At 40.9% G+C, this 10,034-nt stretch overlaps 1 long non-coding RNA gene across 1 annotated transcript in view; it reads right to left on the bottom strand.

The window, feature by feature from the left end:
* The window catches only part of LOC144381487 (uncharacterized), a 55,266-nt gene extending 47,721 nt beyond the window's left edge, over window positions 1-7,545 (bottom strand). Inside the window, exon 1 of the long non-coding RNA XR_013446738.1 lies at window positions 7,395-7,545. This is a non-coding gene — a long non-coding RNA (uncharacterized LOC144381487). The remainder of the gene's footprint in view (window positions 1-7,394) is intronic.
* Between the last annotated feature and the right edge of the window lie 2,489 nt (window positions 7,546-10,034).

Genomic DNA, 10,034 nt, shown 5'->3' on the forward strand with positions numbered 1-10,034 from the left:
CCAAAGACTAATTCAAGGAGCACCTTACAAGGGACTCTGAAGCCACTAATAAAAGGTTCTTAAACTAACGAAGGCAGAAGTCCAACAAGAGAATCATTGCAACTACTTTTGATCCTAAGTGCAAAGGATTTGCTCAAGGATTAACAGGAAAGGGCAGAGGTAATTAATTCTCAATTTTGGTTTATTTTGAGGAAGGTATTAGCACATATCCATATCTAAAAGGAGGAAGTGTGGTTTTGAGGGAAGAGCAAGGATTTGGGATTCAGACGACCTGAGTTCTGATCTTTGCTCACTTACTGTGAGCTTAAGCATGTTATTTAACCTTTATACACCTGCTTTCATTTGTACAGTGGATACAATAATGCCTTTGTCATTGCTGTAGCTTGTTATACAAGTTGTTATAATTTGTAGGGTACATATAGGAAATACCTGGTACATTGTAGGTGCTATATCTCTCACCCCACTCCCTATTATGAATAGAAAAAATATTATTCAAAAAAGAGAATGTTTCAGAACTCCACAAAATTTTTTTTAATTATGTTATGTTAATCACCATACATTACATCATTATTTTTTGATGTAGTGTTCCATGATTCATTGTTTGCATATAACACCCAGTGCTCCATTCAATACGTACCTTCTTTAATACCCATCACAAGGCTAACCCATCCCCCCACCCCCCTTCCCTCTAGAACTCTCAGTTTGTTTCTCAGAGTCCATAGTCTCTCATGGTTCGTCTCCCCCTCTGATTTCCCCCCCCTTATTTTTCCCTTCCTGCTATCTTCTTCTTCTTCTTCTTTTTTTTTAACATATAATGTATTATTTGTTTCAGAGGTACAGGTCTGTGATTCAACAGTCTTACACAATTCACAGCACTTACCATAGCACATACCCTCCCCAATGTCTATCACCCAGCCATACCATCCTTCCCATGCCCCACCACTCCAGCAACCCTCAGTTTCTTTCCTGAGATTAAGAATTCCTCATATCAGTGAGGTCATATGATACATGTCTTTCTCTGATTGACTTATTTCGCTCAGCATAATACCCTCCAGTTCCAGCCACGTCATTGCAAATGGCAAGATTTCATTCCTTTTGATGGCTACATAATATTCCGTTGTGTATATATACCACTTCTTCTTTATCCATTCATCTGTTGGTGGACATCTTGGCTCTTTCCACAATTTGGCTATTGTGGACATTGCTGCTATAAACATTGGGGTGCACATACCCCTTCGGATCCCTACATTTGTATCTTTGGGGTAAATACCCAGTAGTGCAATTGCTGGATCATATGGTAGCTCTATTTTCAACTTTTTGAGGAACCTCCATAGTGTTTTCCAGAGTGGCTGCACCAGCTTGCATTCCCACCAACAGTGTAGGAGGGTTCCCCTTTCTCTGCATCACCACCAACATCTGTAGTTTCCTGACTTGTTAATTTTAGCCATTCTGACTGGTGTGAGGTGGTATCTCATTGAGGTTTTGATTTGGATTTCCCTGATGCTGAGCGATGTTGAGCACTTTTTCATGTGTCTGTTGGCCATTTGGATGTCTTCTTTGGAAAAATGTCTGTTCATGTCTTCTGCCCATTTCTTGATTGGATCATTTGTTCTTTGAATGTTCAGTTTCATAAGTTCTTTATAGATTTTGGATACTAGCCTTTATCTGATATGTCATTTGCAAATATCTTTTCCCATTCTGTTGGTTGTCTTTTGGTTTTGTTGACTGTTTCTTTTGCTGTGCAAAAGCTTTTTATCTTGATGAAGTCCCAATAGTTCATTTTTCCCCTTGCTTCCCTTGCCTTTGGCGATGTTTCTAGGAAGAAGTTGCTGCGGCTGAGGTCAAAGAGGTTGCTGCCTGTGTTCTCCTTTAGGATTTTGATGGACTCCTGTCTCACATTGAGGTCTTTCAACCATTTTGAGTCTGTTTTTGTGTGTGGTGTAAGGAAATGGTCCAGTTCCCTTCTTCTGCATGTGGCTGTCCAGTTTTCCCTACACCATTTGTTGAAGAGACTGTCTTTTTTCCATTGGACATTCTTTCCTGCTTTGTCGAAGATTAGTTGACCATAGAGGTGAAGGTCCATTTCTGGGCTCTCTATTCTGTTCCATTGATCTATGTGTCTGTTTTTGTGCCAGTACCATACTGTCTTGATGATTACAGCTTTGTAACAGAGCTGGGAGTCCAGAATTGTGATGCCACTGGCTTTGATTTTCTTTTTCAACATTTCTCTGGCTATTCGGGGTCTTTTCTGTTTCCATACAACTTTTAGGATTATTTATTCCATTTCTTTGAAAAAAGTGGATGGTATTTTAATAGGGATTGCATTGAATGTATAGAGTGCTCTAGGTAGCATTGACATCTTCACAATATTTATTCTTCCAATCCATGAGCATGGAACGTTTGTCCATTTCTTTGTGTCTTCCTCAATTTCTTTCATGAGTATTTTATAGTTTTCTGAGTACAGATTCTTTGCCTCTTTGGTTAAATTTAGTCCTAGGTATCTTATGGTTTTGGGTGCAATTGTAAAAGGGATCAACTCCTTAATTTCTCTTTCTTCTGTCTTGTTGTTGGTGTATAGGAATGCCACTGATTTCTGTGCATTGATTTTATATCCTGCCACTTTACTGAATTCCTGTATGAGTTCTAGCAGTTTTGGGGTGGAGTCTTTTGGGTTTTCCACATAAAGTATCATATCATCTGCAAAGAGTGAGGGTTTGACTTCTTCTTTGCCAATTTGGATGCCTTTTATTTCTTTTTGTTGTCTGATTGCTGTGGCTAGGACTTCTAATACTATGTTGAATAGCAGTGGTGATACTGGACATCCCTGCCATGTTCCTGACCTTAGGGGGAAAGCTCTCGGTTTTTCCCCATCGAGAATGATATTTGCTGTGGGTTTTTCATAGATGGCTTTTATGATATTGAGGTATGTACCCTTTATCCCTATACTCTGAAGAGTTTTGATCAAGAAAGGATGCTATACTTTGTCATATGCTTTTTCTGCATCTATTGAGAGGATCATATGGTTCTTGTTCTTTCTTTTATTAATGTATTGTATCACATTGATTGATTTGCAGACGTTGAACCAACCTCGCAGCCCAGGGATAAATCCCCCTTTTAATGTACTGTTGGATCCTATTGGCTAGTATTTTGATGAGAATTTTTACATCCATGTTCATCAAGGATATTGGTCTGTAATTCTACTTTTTGTTGGGGTCTTTGTCTGGTTTTGGGATCAAGGTAATGGTGGCCTCATAAAACGAGTTTGGAAGTTTTCCTTCCATTTCTATTTTTTGGAACAGTTTCAGAAGTATAGGTATTAATTCTTCTTTAAATGTTTGGTGGAATTCCCGTTGGAAGCCATCTGGCCCTGGGCTTTTGTTTGTTGGGAGATTTTTGATGACTGCTTCAATTTCCTTAGTGGTTATAGGTCTGTTCAGGTTTTCTATTTCTTCCTGGTTCAGTTTCGTAGTTGATACATCTCTAGGAATGCATCCATTTCTTCCAGGTTATCTAATTTGCTGGCATAGAGTTGCTCATAATATGTTCTTATAATTGTTTGTATTTCTTTGGTGTTGATTGTGATCTCTCCTCTTTCATTCATGATTTTATTTATTTGGGTCATTTCTCTTTTCTTTTTGGTAAGTCTGGCCAGGGGTTTATCAGTCTTGTTAATTCTTTCAAAGAACCAGCTCCTGGTTTCATTGATCTGTTCTACTGTTCTTTTGGTTTCTATTTCATTGATTTCTGCTCTGATCTTTCTTATTTCTCCTCTCCTGCTGGGTTTAGGCTTTATTTGCTGTTCTTTCTCCAGCCCTTTAGGTGTAGGGTTAGGTTGTGTATTTGAGACCTTTCTTGTTTCTTAAGAAAGGCTTATATTGCTATATACTTTCCTCTTAGGACTGCCTTTGCTGCATCCCAAAGATTTTGAACAGTTGTGTTTTCATTTTCATTGGTTTCCATGAATTTTTTTAATCCTTCTTTAATTTCCTGGTTGACCCATTCATTCTTTAGTAGTATGCTCTTTAGCCTCCATGTATTTGAGTTCTTTCCTACTTTCCTCTTGTGATTGAGTTCTAGTTTCAAAGTATTGTGGTCTGAAAATGTGCAGAGAATGATCCCAATCTTTTGGTACTGGTTGAGACCTGATTTGTGACCTAGGATGTGATCTATTCTGGAGAATGTTCCATGGGCACTAGAATAGAATGTGTATTCTGTTGCTTTGGGATGGAATGTTCTGAATATATCTGTGAAGTCCATTTGGTCCAGTGTGTCATTTAAAGTCTTTATTTCCTTGTTGATCTTTTGCTTAGATGATCTGTCCGTTTCAGTGAGGGGGGTGTTAAAGTCCCCCACTATTATTGTATTGTTGTCAATGTTTCTCTTTGCTTTTGTTATTAATTGGCTTATATAACTGGCTGCTCCCATGTAAGGGGCATAGATATTTACAATTATTAGATCTTCTTGTTGGATAGACCCTTTAAGTAGGATATAGTGTCCTTCCTCATCTCTTATTATAGTCTTTGGTTTAAAATCTAATTCATCTGATGTAAGGATTGCCACCCCAGCTTTCTTTTGGTGTCCATTAGCATGGTAAATGGTTTTCCACCCCCTCACTTTCAATCTGGGGGTGTCTTTGGATCTAAAATGAGTCTCTTGCAGACAGCATATCGATGGGTCTTGTTTTTATCCAATCTGATAGCCTGTGTCTTTTCATTGGGGCATTTAGCCCATTTATATTCAGGATAACTATTGAAAGATAGGAATTTAGTGCCATTGTATTGCCTGTAAGGTGACTCTTACTGTATATTGTCTGTGTTCCTTTCTGGTCTATGTTGCTTTTAGGCTCTCTCTTTGCTTAGAGGACCCCTTTCAAGATTTCTTGTAGGGCTGCTTTTGTGTTTGCAAATTCCTTTAGTTTTTGTTTGTCCTGGAAGCTTTTTATCTCTCCTTCTATTTTCAGTGACAGCCTAGCTGGATATAGTATCCTTGGCTGCATATTTTTCTCATTTAGTACTCTGAATATATCATGCCAGTCCTTTCTGGCGTGCCAGGTCTCTGTGGATAGGTCTGTTGCCAATGTAATGTTTCTACCATTGTAGGTTACAGATCTCTTCTCCTGAGCTGCTTTCAGGATTTTCTCTTTGTGTCTGAGACTCGTAAGTTCTACTGTTAGATGCCAGGATGTTGACCTATTTTTATTGATTTTGAGAGGGGTTCTCTGTGCCTCCTGGATTTTGATGCCTATTTCCTTCCCCAAATTAGGGAAGTTCTCTGCTATAATTTGCTCCAATATACCTTCTGCCCCTCTCTCTCTTTCTTCTTCTTCTGGGATCCCAATTATTCTAATATTGTTTTGTCTTATGGTATCACTTATCTCTCGAATTCTGCCCTCCTGATCCAGTAGTTGTTTATCTCTCTTTTTCTCAGCTTCTTTATTTTCCATCATTTGGTCTTCTATATCACTAATTCTCTCTTCTGTCTCATTTATCCTAGCAGTTAGCTCCCCCATTTTTTATTGCACCTCATTAATAGCCTTTTTGATTTTGACTTGGTTAGATTTTAGTTCTTTTATTTCTCCAGAAAGAGTTTCTCTAATATCCTCCATGCTTTTTTTCAAGCCCAGCTAGTATCTTTAAAATCATCATTCTGAACTCTAGTTCCGACATCTTACTAATGTCCGTATTGATAGGTCCCTGGCAGTCAGTACTGCCTCTTGTTCTTTTTTTTGAGGTGATTTTTTCCGTCTTGTCATTTTGTCCAGAGGAGAATAGATGAATGAGAGAACAAAATGCCCACAGGGTAACAACCACCCCCGAAAAATATACACTAAACAAACCGGAAGAGACCTGAAACCAGGGGAAAATAAAGGGAAAGAAAGAAAAAAGAAAAAAGAAAAAGATTTTTAAAAAACCTAACAAACAAACAAAAAACCAGAATACGATCAAATATGATCAGGCTGGTGCATAGATCAGTGCCACACACTAGATTTTGGGCATATTTGGTCTGTTGGAAGAAAGTGCCTCCCAAAATTTTAAAGAAAGAAAAGCTTATATATGTACAAAAATAAGGGTAAATATGATGAAGGGATGGAATATGACTGTAAAGATGAAAGTTATAAAAGATTTTTTAAAAGGAATTGATAAGAAGTTGGTTGAAAAAAGAAAGAAGAGGATTTAAAAAAAAAAAAGGGGGAGAGAATGTGATTAGGCAGGAGACTAGAACAAAGCCATACACTAGAGATTTAGGGTATATTTTGGTCAGTTAGAAGAAACTATATCCCAAAATTTTAAAGAGAGAACAACTTATATATATATATACCAAAAATAAGGTTAACTACTATGAAGGGATAGAATATGACTCTAAAAATGAAAAATAAAATAGATTTTTTTAAAAAGAGATTGATAAGATGTTGGTTGATAAGGGGAAAAAGAAAAATTCAAAAAAAATAAAAAAGAAAAAGAAAATTTTAAAAATTAACTTTGAAAGACTAAAGAATCATGGTAAAAAAGCCATGGATTCTATGTGCAGTATTCCCCTAGTGCTGGAGTTCTGCCGTTCTCATTGATCGGTAAACTTGGTCTTGGCTGGCTGTTCTCCCTGATCTTCTGGGGGAGGGGCCTGTTGCCGTGGTTCCCAAATGTCTTTGCCGGAGGCGGAATTGCCCCACCCTTGCCTGGTCCGGGCTAAGTAATCTGCTCGGGTTTGCTCTCGGGAGCTTTTGTTCCTTGCAAGCTTTCCGTACAGCTTCGGAGGAGAGTGAAAATGGCGGCCTCCCAATCTCCGCCCCGGAGGAGCCGAGACTCAGGGACCCACTCCTCAGTGAGCCCCCAGAGAAAAGCAGTCAGTCACTCCCGTCTCCCTGGTCTCCAGCCGCACTCCGTGCTCACCCGGCCTGTGACTGAACGTTTCTATCTCTGGCACCCGACCCCATGTGGAGTCTCCAAACCCAGCAGATCCCTGCGGTGCCCTCCCACGCCTCTCCTCCCCGGGGAAGGAAGGGGAGTCTCCCCGGATCTGCCGCTTGTTGGGTCCCTGCTGGAGGAGCAGGGGCCCGACTGTGCCGCGGATCACGGTTTATGGCAAACCCCAGCTGAGAGCCCGCTCCTCAGCTCCGTCTCTGCAGCCGGCTTCCCCGCTCCGATACCTGGGGCTCTGCCGCACTCAGGGACCCCCGGTCTTTCTGTGACTCCGAGGGTCCTGAGACCACACTGTCCCGTGAGGGTTCCACCCCCCGCTTAGCCACTGGAGCGATGTCCCTCAGCGGAGCCGACTTCTAAAAGTTCCAATTTTGTGCTCCAGGCTCTATCACTTGACAGAAGCGGCCGACGGAGGCCCCTCCCCCGCCATCTATCCTCCCGAATATCACCTCGGATTCACTTCTCCACACGTCCTACCTTCCAGAAAGTGGTCGCTTTTCTGTTCAGAGAGTTGCTGCTATTCTTTTCTTCTATCTCCTGTTGTGTTCGTAGGTGTTCAGAAGGTTTGATCCCTATCCAGCTGAATTCCTGGGACCAGACAAAATCCAGTTCTCCTACTCCTCCGCCATCTTGCTCCTCCCTCCAGAACTCCACAAAAATTCTTAAACTTAATTCCAGAAATATTTACTCAGTCCCTGCTATGTGCAAGCAAGATGGCTGAGGGCCAAATGGGTGCTAGAGGGCAGACTAACATGGACTGATGTTGTCAGTGGAGACTTGGAGGTGAGTTCAGAAGATTTGGATAAGATTGGTGGGCAGGGGTCGGGGGAGAGAAGGTTCTGTGCAGGGAAATTTCCCGTGATGTCATCAAAAGGTCAAAGGCCCAAAAGCAAGAACAAGAGAGCGTAGACAGAAGAAGGAAATCACCCTGTCCCATGATATGTTGGAGAAAAATGAACCTATTTTTGATGTTTAAGATTGGCCTACATCACAAAGAACTTTGAAAGAAATTGAGATACATAAAATTTTGAGGCCAAAACAGCATACATAACATGTAAAGTTGCTGAGTCATTATGTTGTACACCTGAAACTAATGTAACTTTCTGTGTCAACTATACTCAAGTAAAAATAATTCACTGATTAATGAAAGAAAAGCAGCAGTCCCTGGGATGTTAGAAGATTAAACTGTCCTAAAAAAGAAAGGTATCATATATTATTACAAAAATCTCATGACCAGAAGATGGTCAGAGTAATTTCTGCCTATGGCAAGGCATCCTGAAGACTCAGAGACTTGCACATGCAGAAATCAGAATCTGGACATGGACCGCTGGCATTAGAAGTCAAGAACGTGCCTATGAAACATTGAGACAAGCATTTCTACTAGGTGATAGCAACATCATCTCCATAAAAATTTATATGATGCTGTATTAGTCAAGTATTCTTTGACAAGATAACGATCTTTGAAGGCAAGGAGGATTTGTGCACTTAATTTACTTCAGCTTTCAAGAAGCCTCTGATAAGCTTCTCATCAAGAAGCTTTTTGGGTTGTTTTTTGTGGTTGTTATTAATATTATCACATGTAGGTGTAACTGACATGGCTAATTGATTGAACCAAGGTATTAATTATCAAATGCTGTGTAACACATCAGCTTAGAAGGTAGCCACTTAAAATGGCAAACATTTATTACCTCACCACTTCTGCACATGGGAATCAGATGTAGCTTCCTTGGTTGTGTCTGGCTCAAGTTCTTTCAGGAGGAGGCAGTCAGGCTGTTAGCTGGCACTGCAGTCACCCAGAGGCTCCACTGGGGTTGGAAGGTCCTGTCCTGGGTCCTTACATGTCCTAGCTCTGTGTCCATGCTCACTCCCATGCACCTATTACAAGCATTCCCTCACCATGTGGCAACTGGTCACCCCAAGTCAAACCATTCAAATAGAGAGCAAGAGAAAGCAAGAGAAGCAAGACAGAAGTCAGTCTCCATGAAACCTGATCTCAGAAGTGACATGTCATTCCTCTTGCCATAGTCTTCCCACTAGAAGTGAATCGCTAGGTGGAACACACACTGAAAGAAAAGGACTGCACATAGGCGTGAGCATGAGGAGGTGAGATCACTGGGGCCATCTTAGGGAGGTGCCTGTCACACCCAACTTCTATTCATAGCTCCCTTCCTCCGAAGCCACATCCTAGCTGGGATGGGTCCTGGGTTAAAGTTCTGGCTCACAAGACACAAGCAGTAGCCTCCCTGTGTCCCTGAGAAGCTTTTGCTTTGCTGATCATGTCCCTTGCTCTTTTCCCTTACTCTAGCACCTTCTTTCTGTTGTGCTGTGGGCATGGTAGCTAAATATGGAGCAGCCACCTGGCAACCATGAGAAAAAAGACCAGAAAAATTAAATCATCATTGGCCTTGATGTCACTAAGCTGCTGAACAAATTCCAGCAGCCACTTACCTCTGGACCCCTGCTTGTTTGGTGAGAAAAGCTTCTATTTATTGAAGTCACTCTGATTCGATATTCTGTTACTGAAGCAGAAAAGCACTCCTAATTTATATGTTAGGATACTGTCTTATGTTAGGAAACAACCCTCAGGTATAAATGGGATGTTGCAGGGAAGTGAACCACGTGGGATATAACTTACATACAACCAGAAAATTTAAGCTCTGATGATTTATTGTAATAAATTCTTCTATGGGCATTCTCTGCCTTTTTCTTTCTCGGTAGCTCATAGAAAGTTTCCTTCACCTGAAAATGAATATTCAGTCCACCCCTCTGTCTGACAGAGGGGCCCCACCCAACCTCCCAGAGTTGATGAACAGAAAAGAAAGGAAATATGGAATAAAATGGACTTAGCTGTTGTGCTGGAAAGATGGTTACAATTCTCTGCTGCTTCCCATCAGCAGATGAACACTTTGTCCCAGTCCCTTGAATCGGGGTGGGCCTTGTACCTTCTCATGACCAAAAGGATGGGTGGAGGCGACATTGTACTAGTTTAAGGCAAACACAATAATTGTACAGACCTGGTTGGGTGCCGCACAAACCACATGCTTAAGGTGGTTTCCCACTTTTGGCATTAAATAATACCATCTGTCTTTCAATAATGTTACAGCTCTGAGGAGCCGG

Source organism: Halichoerus grypus, chromosome 4 (assembly GCF_964656455.1).
Source record: "Halichoerus grypus chromosome 4, mHalGry1.hap1.1, whole genome shotgun sequence".
NCBI classification, from domain to species: Eukaryota; Metazoa; Chordata; class Mammalia; order Carnivora; family Phocidae; genus Halichoerus; species Halichoerus grypus.